The 10336-nt window shown below is 40.3% G+C and overlaps 1 protein-coding gene across 1 annotated transcript in view; it reads left to right on the forward strand.

Moving 5' to 3' along the window:
• Positions 1–10336, forward strand: part of LOC116700210 (cell adhesion molecule 1-like) — a 393444-nt gene that overhangs the window by 167984 nt on the left and 215124 nt on the right.

The raw sequence follows: 10336 nt of genomic DNA on the forward strand, positions 1-10336 counted from the left end.
GCCCCCCCCCCCACACACCACCCCACCCTCATTTACCACTGCACGTACATTTGCAATAATGAGGCACTTTAGCTGGAGGCATTTTTAGCATTAGCAGCGCATTTGCTGAGTCTTTTCTTTTTGTTTGTGATACTTAATGATGCCTAATCAATTATAAACCATATCACTCTCTTGATTTTTCATGCCCAAAGCCATCTGAATTCAGAAAGGGTTGTTTAAGTTTTAGTTTTCTCCGGCACTCACCACCAAATGTGAAATGCTCAGAGGGTGGCGCCTTTTATTAGGAATTCTGATTCTGCATATGTCCAGACTGAGATATTGAGTAGATTGACTATATGACAAGTCCTTATGCCTAAAAGACAAATTAGGTCTTTTGGCAGTGCTTTTCAAAACAATCTTTCACATGACCATTACAAAAACAATGCATGATCAACGTCCTCTACAGTTAAGATAAGGGTAGGTTTAGGTTCTAAAACCCCATTGGCTGTTTTTATTGGTGAAGACAGTCTGTCTCGGCAGGTACACCTTGACTCCACTGGCCGCTCTTGCTTTTACTATGGGTTCCGAGAGCTCTCCCGGTTAATCACTTAAGAAAACTCCCTTCTCCCTGATAAACTAATTACATTGTGCATACTGACCGGCCAATGTGATCCCAGCTTAAGTCATAAGTCAAATCAATGCTCCCACTGTTAATTTGTCTCTCTCCTGACAACCCAATAGGCTCTAAAGACTGAGGTGGCTAATGAGGACTTCCTAAAGGTTAAGTAAACATAGAGGATTTGGGCGGGACGGGGCACACCAGTAGCATCTTCACCTCTAACGGATCCAAGATGGCAGAAGGATAGGAAGTTGTGTTTGAGGGTTAGCTATCAGACTTCTCTTTGACAGAATCGCTTCGTAAAATCATCAATGATACGTGATCTGAATAAAGACACACCTCCTGGTTCACCTCTTAATTGTGCTGTACACGCACAGTAGTTCTTGGTTATACACTGCAGGTCTTTTTATAATATTATTCAGAACTGATAAGATTGAATCCCCTTGTCAGTTTTTTTTAGATTCAGGAATGCAGCGACATTGCTAACTACTCATGATAACAGCTACTGAGTGGTGCACTTATTGTTATGGTAGCCTACTGTCCGTTATATTGGCCAGACCTTGATACTCAGCTATATTTGTTGTAAAATGACTGTTGTTTAATGGACTGTAGTCATATTTTGATTAAGGCCAAGCATCTTTACTTAGTACTTAGTAAGGATAGTAAGATACTGGTGTCCCTGGAACAATCACTTTTTTGGTTCTGTTTCAGGTTTGGATCCAGCTTGTGGTAATGGGCAGAGAGGCTTTAAATGATGCACATGTCCTACACATTCTTGGGCAAAATGGCTGCTCAGAGTGTAATCAAAAGAGAAACACAAAAAAAAAAACAGCTTGACAGTGGAAGCCATTTAGCATGATTACGGTATATTCATACGACCTCAAAGAAAGGAATCCACGGCTGCGAGTGTGTATTCTCCTCCTGCTTGCTTGGCCTTGTCAGGTTATTGTTTAGTGGCACTGACTTAAAAGTTTGACTGAAGTTGTGTTTCAAGATTAAGACGAGAGAAGTTTGAGATTATACTATACTGGAATTTGAAAAGTATGAGTGAGTGAATGATATCAACCGTATTAGGCTTGGCACCCCGCTTACTTTCTCATGAATAAATAACAAAAGAGCGTGAATCGGTGGATGGAGACATCAACTCTATTACTATTCTGTCGGCCTCGTCTAATATGTAGGGAGCAGAAATGAGAAGTGAATTGCTGCATTATGCACCCAATTTCCTATAAGGCTCTCGGCCTTCTATTCTAAGCGGTTTGTATTGAAATTATACATTTTTTCCATGTAAGAACTTAGACACACTCACACTGAAGTATTGCTCTTCTTTAAAAAAAAGAAAGAATAAGCAGTTTATCTGGGGTTGTTTAAATCTATACATTTTTGGAATTATCCAGTCACTTTTAATCAAGTCTTTAAAGAATACATTCAGCTCATTCCAGACTTACATTTTCTAACTTTGGTGAACCAGTACTAGAGTTAGAAAAAGTAATGTTATGACCACGCTGTCTTTTGTTTTCCCTCTTGCTGTTGCTTTCATTGTTTATTTAGTCATTTTCAGACAGTTTTCCGACAAATCCCCAGCATCCCCAGCAGGGAATTCAGTGGGGCAGCCAGGCCTACCTCACACTCCAAACCCGACACATAGCTGGAGCCTGCAGGGTCACAGGTGGAGCTTTTACTCCTTGATGTTTGTGTCCATGCTCCCCAGCCAGGATTTAGGTTCATTCTTCTCACATTGAGAAAAAATAAATAAATGAAGAACTGCTAGTGCCTGCTATTTCCCCACCACACAAAGACAGCAAACATAGAGCACTGAACTGTTTACAAATATGATAATTTTACAGTTTTATACTATTATTTGTTTAACTTACTCATACATAAATGCCTGAAATCAATGTGAATGTTTGGCAGGATATGATGTTTTTTATTGTGAATCACAGTCTCTAGTGTCTCTATAGTCAGACACATCCAACCAGTGTTTCCTAAGGTTCTTTACGCCCTTGTTTCTCGGGGAGCTTTCAAAGCACAACCAATGAGATGAAAGCTGAGTGTCTCTTGATCTGTCATCTCAATGGTTCAAGTTTGTTTGAGTGTAGTAGTTTACTAAAACTACTTAAAGTTAAGGACATATTGTGTTCATGTGGTTGAAATAACGTGGTTGAGATGGAAATTTTGGATTGATTATCATATATATTTGAGAGGATGCTCACTGAGAATTATAGCAAAGACTTTTCAAAGACAGTACTTACTGTTCGCACTCCCAGGTTAGGTCGCTTGTACCGTAGGTGTGTTTAAATGCTGTTTTATTCACTGTTTATTCACTGAGCTGCAAAGAGTCATTGATTAATTCACAATTAAACTATTAAATTAATCAGCAACAATTTTTGATAATTGATTTAAAAAATCTCAGATTCCAGCTTCTTAAATGTGACCTACCTGGGTAGAGCGCACGTCCTTGTCTAGAGGTTCACTGCTCGATGCAGCAGCCACGGATTTGACTCCGACCTGTGGCCCTTTGCTGCATGTCATTCCCCCCTCTCTCTCCCTTTCATGTCTTCAGCTGTACTATAAAAATGCCACAAAAAAAAATCTTTAAAAAAAAATGAATATGTCCTAGTTTCTTCACTCTTCTATGGCAGTAAACTGAATATTTTTGTGGACAAAACAAGACATTTGAGGACAGAATCTTGGGCTTTGCCAAACACTGACATTTTTCACCATTTTTTGACATTTTATAGACGAGAAAATAACCAACAGATTAATCAACAATAAAAAAATATTAATGAGTTGCAGCGCTAGAATAGACAAATGTGATTTGCAATAGTAAAAGTCGTTACGTTACCTCTCTCTACCTGTCATAAAACAAAACACTTTTGTCCAGCGCACAACACAAATACTGCTCAGCACACTATTTGAGTACCTGCTGTCCAGAGATGCTGGACTCAGTGGTGAATTCAGTTTGACACTGACTAGGCTCAAGTGTTTGTTGTGCTTTGTGTTCTCAATAACTCTCCTATAAAATGAGTAAGATTGTTGTGATTGCTGTGTGTGTGCGCACCATGCATGTGCGTGTGCATGTGTGCCGTGATGGATGAAGCGCTGCTTCATTCTGCACTCCTTGACACCGTCCCATCTGCTCTCTCTTTCTTCCCTCCATACAGTACCTTGCTTTTAGCCTCTGTCCCCCCGCTTGGCTCGACAAATAGTTGTTGTCACTTCCTCCAACTGTAACAAATGAGAGATACCCAAACACAGACATAAATTAGGGAGCTTGACTTCCCTGCAAAGAAGATCACAGTTTATTCATACTTTCAATTGCGCATATGATTTGGTTACTTTTTGAATTCTTATTTCGGGTTAAATGGGGTTGAAACATTATCCAGCATACCAATAGCCAAAAAAACAGGTGAACACTCACCAGTCCATCACAGAACAGACACACATATCAGCCATCTAGAGGTTTAATTTCATATGACAAGCAACCAGAAGTAGCACAACCATAGGTCAAATATTGAAACTCCATGCAGAAAGTAAGTCTATTTGTATGGTGTTTGGGAGGCTGCTGGCATGGTTCTTTTTGTGAAAATGCATTTAAATATCTGTTTTATTGAGCCAAACAGTGATGCTTCTGTCCCACTGTGGAAGTGAAGCAAACCAAGACAGTGAATATATCAATGCTACCCCAGTGGACCACTGGCTGTGCTCCCATATGCTAACACTTTAGCAGGCTAAGTTTAGTTTTTGCAGCCTACTGCTGAAAGAATCTGCGATGTGAGCAGCAATTCAAGAGGTCTGGAACCAGTTAGTCTCCTACAATCCTTGGAATTAAGGCCTGTTTTGTAATCCATCCCCAGATAATTGTAGCATTTATTGCAAACCAATACAACTTAATGTGGTTAATTGTGACACAATATATCCAGGTGTTTAAGTAAACAGTAGACCTTTGAGCACAGAACTGAGAAACTGTGGCTTGCATAGCAGTCAGGAAATGTACAATATTGCAGTCCTGTACACCTTCTTGTACAGTTGGTACAGGATAAATACCATAAGGCTTTACATCAAGTCATTTTCTTCATTCTCACCATTTGTCTGAACGCCAGCCTATTTAGTACTTCCAATAAAATATGTTGAAATCATTTATATTTCACACAAGCGTGCTTCAAAATAATTTTTCTGACACAGTTTACAGTTTTGCAAGTGTGATTTCTCAAGTTTATTTTTCGCCTACTGGCTCCTTAAGAATGATGATAGGTATAGCTAATTGCATACTTATTTACATAAATCTGTCTTGTCAGCAATGTGCTGCCATTGCAAAGAGGTGCAAATCTGCAAAGATGTGTCTGAGATTATTTCAGGAACTACTGAGTAGTTATATCACAGCACCGTGGCTGCCGCTGCTGAGCAAATTTGTGATGGTGGTGGTTTGTCAAAGCACTGCTTTTGCTAATGATAGATCCTCCTATTGAACAAAGGAGCAATGCCTTTAGGAAAAACAGCCCAGGTCACAAGCTTAGAACTGAGTTTCTACTTTGTTTACTTCAAATTGCATTTCTTCCTTTAGGGCACCTGCGACCAGAACACATAATTGTCTTGCTTTGTGACTTTCGATATTTGGGCCACCAACGAATGTTTTTGAAAAACAGAACAAGGGCAGAGAGCAAATGTTTTTTGTGGTAGACTTCATTGTTGGTTTCACTGACTTAATGATGACTTCTTCCCAGCTGCCTCCCACACAAAGGCGCACACATAACCTTTGCTAGTGTATATTTGATCATCTCCCAGAGATACAGTAGCTATTGCAACCAGACTGACTGAGCAGTGGAAAGAAGCTGGGTTTCCTTTTTGCTTTCAGCCATGTGCCAGCCATAATCTACTGGAGTATCTTATTCCTCAAATCTGCAATGTGCAACATTTTAACTTCAGAATTACAATAAATAAATATGACATGGGCTCCTAGCATCGGTGCTTTCTGCTTAATGTGCCAGGTGCCCTAGAGGTACAGTAAAGTAGTGAAGTGGGAGGTGTCCAGGGTTCTGGAAGTAAAAGTCCTGCCGGATTTCTGGAGTTCTTCCAAGGCTTGGATAGGCATGGAACAGTCCTGCCCAAAGAATTAGTATAACAAGTGGAAAGTACATTACAGACAAGACTGTGTTGATCTCTAGTAAGTCAACTATGATTTCCAAGGAGCATTGTGGTGTAATTCATTGAGTCTAACGTTCTGTTCTGCTGTGCTTACAGCAATCTGACACCATGTATTGCACTGTTTACTCTTCTCCCAGCAGAAGTCAGTAAGAAATGGCACAAGTGGCTACCTGTCATACAGTAAAGAAGTGCTATACATTTTTAAATGTTATGAGGCGTGTTTGCAGTCCACATATGTATTTGTTTTGGACATGGCACGCAAGGGGAAGTTTGGGGTCCCCTGCTTGAGCTGCTGCTCCCGCCACCCGATACCGGATAAGCGGATAAAGGTGGATGGACGTATACACCCATGTAACAAAACCACAAACGGATATAAAATCCTCCAGAAAGTGATTTGACAAAAGAAAATGTTGAGCGTAACTGCAGTGGTGAGAGGCTTATAACTGCTAAGAAAACCCAGCTGAGCCAGAGAGAGTACAGCTGGCCCCCCACCCCACCCCCACCTGCACATTCCCCCATGCTTGGTTGGCTCAGCTAAGAGTAGTCAAGTGCAATGGAAACCTCAGACGATGCCGAGGCTCCATTCGCACCTCACCGAACTCACCACACTTCCAGTTCCCAGCTAGTCCCTGACCAACCTCCTGTCCTCCCTGCTCCCCCTCTTCCTCTTTCTAACACCTCGGCAGCCTCATCCCACTATCACTGCTGCCTACGCCACCTTTGTTACTGCACAGGTTGTGGGAGGTAGGGAGCTTGCCCACTGGCCCATGTGAGATTGTACGCAAACATCAGAAACATTAAAGGCTCAGTGAAGCTTGAGTACAGGCAAGAGGGTCTGAAAAGGAATAATTTTAAGAATGTTATGATGCATAGACAAGTATCAATGCTTCGGGTAGGGGTTTCTGATATAATGACATAAATGCTAGCAAGACATGAGTCAATGTTAAACGATTCAGATGACAATATGCTACATAATGCCATTGCTTGCAGACAATTTTGGCTAGCAGATGTGCAGTTGGATGCTGTGCTAAACCCGTAGGGCCCTGTTTGAGGCTCTGCCTGCGATCATAGAACTTGATTCATCAAGACATTAATGAATCAAGTTGATTCTAGTTATTAATATTATGTTTGTCTCAAAGGAAATAAATAATGAAAAAGAAAAAAGATTGTTTCTACCAGCTCTGCTTTTTCAGAGCTGGTACTCTTTAATATTGTTTTATTGCAGCTTAATTTAGTAAATACTTTTTTAAGTGCTTGTTTTTTGTTTTTTTTAGAGAACCCTGCTTATGGGGCCTTTTTGATTCAAGAAGTCTCATTTAGCACTGTCTGTACTGGTGAATCACTGATGCATACATGACTGTCAATCCAATTATGTTAGCTAAAAAAAGAAACGTGATATTAATTTAGTAATCATTTCTAGAAGTTAGCAGCGGTCATGTAAGACACATCCTGTGGAAGAGTGAGAGGTATCCCTGTAGAGCACATTTTTTTGGAAATCCTGGAGTACATTTCATTAGCCATTTGCCTTAAAGTGTGTTTACGTGTGTGCATAAATGCATCTCAGTGGGCGTTTAAAAAAACACCCGGAGACAAAGCAGTTATTCAGGCAGAACAAAGCAAAATTGTGCATTTGGGAGGAAAACAATTCCCACTGTTGAGGGACTCGGGGAGGGAATAATTCTTGGATGCCAGGCAGCAAAAAAAGACATTTAACAAATGATTTCATAAGACAAAGGGAAAATGAAGAAATGAGCTCAGGCAAGAAACGGATGACACAGATGTGCTGCTGATCTTTCATCTGAGTCTGGGCGTCCCATGCATCTCAGGCACAACTCTGCATGGCCATTAGGAATTTAGCAGTGTTGCATGCCAACACTTAAAGTATAGTGGGAGGGTACAAAATCAATGTAGTTGCATAGTCTCTCTGTCTCTCTTGCTCGCTTGCTCTTACTCAAACCTAATACATGAAAGACATTAGAAAGTCAGGGAGCCAGATACACAAACCTCTGTGTAGGTGCATTACTAAACTGAAAAACCACATACACAGACAGGAAAATGCACTTTTATTGTTAGATTGATAAAGCCATTGGTACGCACAGTTTGTTTTTATGAATTTCATTCATTGTGAGATGGGGCGCACATTTACAAGCCTCATTTCAAGTCCCACATCTATTCATAAACTTTAGATTTAAATATGACCTTAAGTTGATACTTTGCCAATTTTAATCCAGCTCTGTGTCATCTTTGTGTGGTCAGTGCGTTTAGAGAAACTCTGTGTGTCCGATTTCAGCAGATCTCTGCTGCACCAAGCTCCGTGTGCTGCAGCCAAGGCGGAAATCAACACACCGTTTATCTGAACACACTGCCCACACTGCCATGACACAGAGCTGTATTTAAATCAGTAACACATGTCTTTAGTTACCTTCAACAGTCTGTTGTAAAGAATGTCAAATTCACTAACTTTGTGTTGCATCATCAGTGTTCTGCAATAAGGCCAGAGTTGCCACCCTTACTCATGACTATAACTGCATGGGTATGTCTATTTATAGCACCTGTACTATCATTCATTCATTACAATCATCAGTGATGTCTTAATTCAGATATATGGAATCAAGTAATGTATCTTAGACTTCAGCCTCCTGACTTGAAATGTCTTTATATTGTCCCCAAGCCCAAAATATTAGTTATTGTTAAAGATATAGTATATAAGTATGCTTTGGTGGCAAAAAAAAATGCACATGGCAACATGCAAATCATCACAAATGATAAATTATTGTAACTGTGTCACAGGAAAAAAAATGATACCAAGGCTGATCATTTTTCTGATCATTTATTTTTATTAAATTAAGTTTACTTGGAAGTAATACAAACAAACAAATATTTTTTCAAACTTTTTTGTCCTACCTCAAAACATCAGAAGATAATAATTGTATTTATATAATTATTTTAGACTTCACAAATTACTTTACAATACAGGATAAGATGAAAAGAAGAAAGAAAAGGGATAAAAATAATGCGTCCCATAAAGGGAAAATAACACTGAGCAAAGTCATTGTTTGAACGTGCCAAATGCCTTTTAATTGCCATTTTACAGATCCATGCAAAGACTACAAAAGTCTTGCGCAGTCAATGAAATTGGTTTGCAACCAATATTTTTTAGTGATTGGATTATTTTTCTTACCTATTTATTTCATTTCCACCTTAAATTGCATTTGACCATTGCGTGTAAATACCAGTTCATGTGTGGGGAATGCTGTCTTTTAAATTATTCATGCATCTGCCTCCACATGTTCTAAACAGTTTTCCACATTCTAAATGACTGTCAGGGGCTCTGGTGGCTAGGGAAGACTGTTTTCTCTTGGTGTCCCGCTTGGAACATAATAAAGAGCTTTGCAATAATGCACTGGATCTGATGTACTAAAGCAACAGCCACGAGTTCAGCCTTCAGTGTTTTTCAGCAGCAAACTGTGGCACTGCAACAAAGTAACACCCAATGCAACGGCTCTCCTGGGCTTCCACATAAAAGACCACAGCAGCTGTTACACCATTTTACAGCTTACCAGTTTGCTATATTCTCCATCACCCTCCATCTCTCTGTCATTCTCCCATTCCTCCCCGTATCTCTCTCTCTCTCTCTCTCTCTCTCTCTCTCTCTCTCTCTCTCTCTCTCTCTCTCTCTCTCTCTCTCACACACACCTGAGGGTGTGATTAGCAGAGTCGATTAGAGTGCACTAATCAGGCTAAAACACAGACTGACAGATGTAGAATGCCGAAAATTACTTTTTTTTTCTGCTAACTTTTTCTTTCCCCAAGTGATTTCCTTAAATTAGTGAAGGGCGTCTTGCCACAATCCATCATCAGAGTAAGTGTGTGTGTGTGTGTGTGTGTGTGTGTGTGTGTGTGTCATTGTAGACAGCCCCATGTCAGTACAAGCTTCTCTTGAAATAAACAAACCTTATTGGTGTTGTCTTGCCACTGCAGCTTTTAATGTTATTTCAGTCTGAATCCGAGAATGCATGTGAAAGGCATTTCTGTCAATGCGATGAGTTCATATTTCTCATCTGTGCTCTGACCTTGTTAGTCACTGTGAGCCGTTTTTGTAGCTTATCACAATAAGAGTAGACAGCAGGAATTTATGACACATCCCAACCCCAAGGGGGACATCAGAAGAATCGGAGCCACAGGTAGATGCTGGGTCGGGTCAAAACTGATAAAATGCTTCAATGGTAAACAAAGCCAGCAAACATGGTGAGCAAACATGGAGGAAGCAGAGGAAAAAGAATTTCCTTGCAATGTACAAAATAGAAAACCACCTCCTCTAAAGCTCACAAAGTAACACATTGTATCTTGTTTGTGTAATCTGTATTCAAACGGAAAGGGAAAAATGACATTTAGGGGTTTAAGAAGAAGTTACAGGATTAGCAGGGCGCAGTGACTGTGTGCACACCTTCCTTCAGCCTGGTCATCACAGTGAGGTTTCCAGGTTTGGTACCATCCTGCCTGTACAGAGACCCACACTAAAACCCATGCCCACCGACAGTATCTGGCAACCCGCTTTACAGTATAGCTGGAAACACTGCACGTTGCTGGGCG

The sequence above is a fragment of the Etheostoma spectabile genome, chromosome 13, assembly GCF_008692095.1.
Source record: "Etheostoma spectabile isolate EspeVRDwgs_2016 chromosome 13, UIUC_Espe_1.0, whole genome shotgun sequence".
NCBI lineage: Eukaryota > Metazoa > Chordata > Actinopteri > Perciformes > Percidae > Etheostoma > Etheostoma spectabile.